The following is a 4,286-nucleotide window of genomic DNA, read 5'->3' as shown; positions in this document are numbered from 1 at the left end:
CAAGCTATATTCTGCTATATAAGATACTGCCTTACAGTCGATATGTAATCAAGGAAAAGTGTCACAGAATTAACGATATCCCTTGTACTCTTTTTGATCATATGATGAACACTCATAATTGCCTGGTAGCACACTTCAGGTTACTACGCTTATTCAATACTTCCATAGCTGCCCATGCCTATCCTTATCCCCTAGTAGCCCAGGAACCAGTCGATAGTCCCAATGAGAAACTGTATTCTAGGAAAATGCATCTATTCATGGGCTGTTAACGAGACTTTGTTTGCACTAGCACCATGTGATGCAGTCAGCGCGGTTATGTTACAGAAAGGGTTGGAATAATACACCTCACATCCACAGGAACATGTGCTTGAGCTACAAAGCCACTCGTATAAATTAATTTTAAGAAAAATCAGCAACCATGTATTTTTCCATTAGTCCAGTCTTTTTTCCTTTTTTTTTTTTTTTTTTCCGCTAGCATGAGCCAAATTTGTTTGTATAACTGCGGTGTTGAGTCTTTTTCCCCAAGGATTTTGTCCTGTTCTTAATCACGGCTTATGAAGTCTATCTGGTTTATTTTTAATGCTTCACTGCACTGGGGTCAAAATGGCTGGAAAGCATTCACCTGTAGAAGTAGTCTGCCCACGCTGGTATCGGTAGTGTTTTAAACAGTAAGCACATTTTCCTCTATCTGTAACTTTGTCAGATAACATTGCTGATACAGTAATGTCTCACAGACCAAAAATAATTCGGTGTCAGCTGAGAGAGAAGTTGCATCTTTGACCAGGGCAAGAGCCGATACGTTGCAGCTCTTGCCAGTGCTTAGTTACATCAGATTAAAGTCAAGGTGAACTAGTAGAACTCTTGAATTTAACTGTTTAGACAGCATTCTACAATCCCTGCGAGTAATTCCATCATGTTCTTCCACATCAAAAAAAGCATGATATTCGAATAGGAAGAACAGACGCATAAAGGCAAGGTAAACGTGTGACACAAAAAAAATCCCACAAGCCCCAAATACAAAAAGAACCATCAAACCGTAGCAGTGTAAAATATCAGTACCAAGTCTTCCCTTCCAAACAAACCAAGGACCGTGCCATAACCTTACAGTCCGAACTGAACCGACACATCACCTGCAAAGCCTTCAGAGCAAGCGAAGAAGAAAAGATCCACTGGGGCCGCTTCCAGTCAAACTGTCGCCAGAGACATCAACAGCTGCACAGGGGAGATGTCGCTCCCCAGAAGTTACTTCAATCTTCATCCCTTCTTAACTAGAATTAGCATACGTAGTATGACAACACCGTGCCATGTGCCCAGTAAACAGTGGTGTTCAGAAGAGATGAAGAAAGTATTCTTCCTTATTTTAAAGTGCTTCGCCAACTGCTGAATTTTTCATTATGTTTTTGGTCTAGGTTTCAGAGTGCTTCCCTCAGGGAATACCATTGCTCTGTAACATTCAGGGGAAGATATAGCAGGGAAAGTGAAGCAAAAACTGAGCTCCTATCAGAAGCTTCCTATCTTTCGAAAACCCACGTTTGCCTTAAATACCTTGAGACAACTTTTCAAAAGCCACGTAAGAGGCATTTCTTACTTCTCATTTCCATTTTAAGCAGCTACCTTGTCAGACAGCATGTGCTTAAGAGAGTTTACACTGGAGGTAAGGGGTGTTTCTGAAACTGAAATCCTTTTGGGAGACACGGGTGTCCTTCGCACGGCTTCTGGGAGAGGCATCCTGAGAGCAGTGGAAATTATACATCACAGCAAGAGCGTGGGAACAAGGGAGGGAACTCAAGGAGTGGGGCAACAACAGGCAAGCGTGGAGCAAAACTACACACATCTCTCCTGTGATTATCAATTACTAATGAGTTCATCTCTTGAGGGCAGAAACAGATTTACTTGAGTGCCATGAGCCATGGAAACCAAGAAGGTTTGGGTAGTCACTAGACATGGTGCAATCCTAATCCTTAGTTTGTTCCTACGTGAAGGTTTTAGAGAGGAAAGACTCTTCAAATCTGGACATATCTTTTGTTTCTAGGCACTTCCCTGGACGTTAGGCCATCAATCCTCTGCTCCCAGTGTATCTACCTGCTTGTTTCATTATTTTTATTTCTCCCGTATCTCTCTCTGTTTTCTTTGCTGCCTTTTGCCCATTCCACTTAGAAACAAGTCCTTTGTGACTGTCTCTGAGGTTTTCACACGTCACCTAACACAAAATAGTAATGAGACAGGAAGCGTTTATCATCACATATCTTCGGATGCATTCCCTGTATTTCATTTATTTGTAATGAGTATACAATCGTGAATATTACATCTGGGAAGAGAGAAAGAACAAGAAGTAGTACTTGCATCCCAGTAATATTCTGGAAGAGATGACCAGAAAGCATTAGCTGCAGCTGAAGACTAGAACAACCCCAAACAACCTAAGGTGCAGCTCTCAAATGATAAAACTGGGTCTAAAATAAGGTTGCCACTGGGCGCTTGCAGCATCCCTAGGCAGGAACAGGAGCGCCATCTGTAGTTAGGGCCCCCTGGGAAATGCTGCTTTCTGCCTCTGAGTAGCTCTGCTGAAGCAGGAATGGCAAAATATCCAAGAAAATGTCTATCTCAGGGTGTGAGGGTGTTGGTTTAGGTTTTGGCCTGTTTTGCCTTTAAAAAAAAGTCTAGCTAGAACAAGCCAGTCATGGGAAAAACAAAATATATGGAATTATTTTTACTACAAGTTTTTTTTGACAGCTGGACGCTGCCTTCATCAGCCACACTCCATCTTCTCACAGCTCCCAAATGTTCTATGGCACAGATATGTTCTCCTCAGATCAGCTGAGGACTCTCTGTCCACAGGCTTCTTGGGACTTGCCTTGCAATCGTGCCCTTGAATTCTCCAGGGCTGCTGGTACGAAGTCATTATCCCCACTGCTGGTTTTGTTGACACTCGCGAGGGAAGAGGTTGGAATCGAGAAGTCTGGGTGAAATGCAGAGGAGTGAGAAATGGGTCAAGACATCAAAAAAAAAATTATAAAAAAGAAGGAAAGTATTTGGGACTGGGGTAGGAGGGCCAGGATTCAGGCACAGAGAATAAAGGAGAGAAGGAGCCAAAACGGGGCAGGTATAGGCAGGCAAAGCTTCTGTCTCCCCATTCAGTGCCACTTACAGCACTTCCAACTCATGATGACTTTCAAGTCTCTACATGCTCACCTTATCTTCCAACAACAAAAGGAAACCCACTACTGCGGACTTACTTTCGCATTGCTGATCATCCAGTTTAGGGCCAAACATGTGGTCAAGTGTTAGGTTTCCTTTCCTCCTGCCTTAGTTTCCCTGGAGATGGGGAAAAGGCATCAAGTAAAGGAATGTTAGACCTCTGGAGTCAAACACTATCCATACTAGGTCAAATTAGTATTTATGAATACTCACAAACTGGAAAAATTCAGAATTAAGTTTAGCATCAAATGTCAGCAAAAAGGTATTATAGTGCTGTCTTTTTCAGTCAAATGCTGCTCATTATTGTGTTTCATTCAGTGCACGGGATTGTCGCTGTGAGTAAGGACTGCATAATGAACAAGCCAGAAAACTACAGAATAAGAACCGTAAGATTTTCCCTTAAAAAAATTGAATACCATTTTGGATAATTGTCTTTTTTTCCTGTCTGCCAGGAGCTTTTTTGTGATACTGAATAACTCACTTAAACCAGAACCTGCTCATTAACCATTACTTTTGTTATAACAAAATCTTATCTCATCTGGAATCAGACCTGCTGATACATCCTCTTCTCTTCTTCAGGAAAATAGGCCAACCACTTGGGACTTGAATTACGTATTCCTTAGGCATTTGGTTTAACATGAAGGCAAACATTCAACTCGCAGCTAAAATCACCAATCCTCCTTCCTTCCAGGCTCCTAAGTCAGTCTGAAGTTTTTCCTTCTCTCCATTGGTACAGGTAATTCCATTCAACACTTGCCTTTAGCTAAGTCAACCCTGTCATACCATACCCTGTGAGAAGGTGAGTTTTCTCCAGCCTGCAGCCCTGCCCTACGTTACTTTTTCAAGTTAAATCACTTGGCTCAATCACCATCTCCATCACTTTGCCCCAGTTCATCATCTGGGGAAAAAAACCCACAATTGGTACAGCTGGGACTAAGCCCAAGTCTTTTCACAGGAGCAGCTGAGGGCTTTTGCAGGTTTTCCCTTTATGCCATTTCTAGGCGATCAGTGAGGACACCCGAGGCCAAATTTGTGGGTTTGCTGAACACCAAAGTGAAGCTGAAGCTGATTGATATGGTGCATTAAATTAA

At 42.3% G+C, this 4,286-nt stretch overlaps 1 long non-coding RNA gene across 1 annotated transcript; it reads right to left on the bottom strand.

Annotated features, from left to right (window-relative positions):
- Positions 1–2,804: 2,804 nt before the first annotated feature.
- Positions 2,805–3,969, bottom strand: LOC141738240 (uncharacterized). The gene is made up of 3 exons (XR_012585343.1): positions 3,746–3,969; positions 3,234–3,312; positions 2,805–2,956 (listed from the first exon to the last, which is right to left on the bottom strand). It is a non-coding gene; the product is annotated as an uncharacterized LOC141738240 (long non-coding RNA).
- Positions 3,970–4,286: the final 317 nt, after the last annotated feature.

Source organism: Larus michahellis, chromosome 2, assembly GCF_964199755.1.
Source record: "Larus michahellis chromosome 2, bLarMic1.1, whole genome shotgun sequence".
In the NCBI taxonomy this organism is placed as follows: domain Eukaryota; kingdom Metazoa; phylum Chordata; class Aves; order Charadriiformes; family Laridae; genus Larus; species Larus michahellis.
This window is presented reverse-complemented; position numbering and strand designations above follow the sequence as displayed.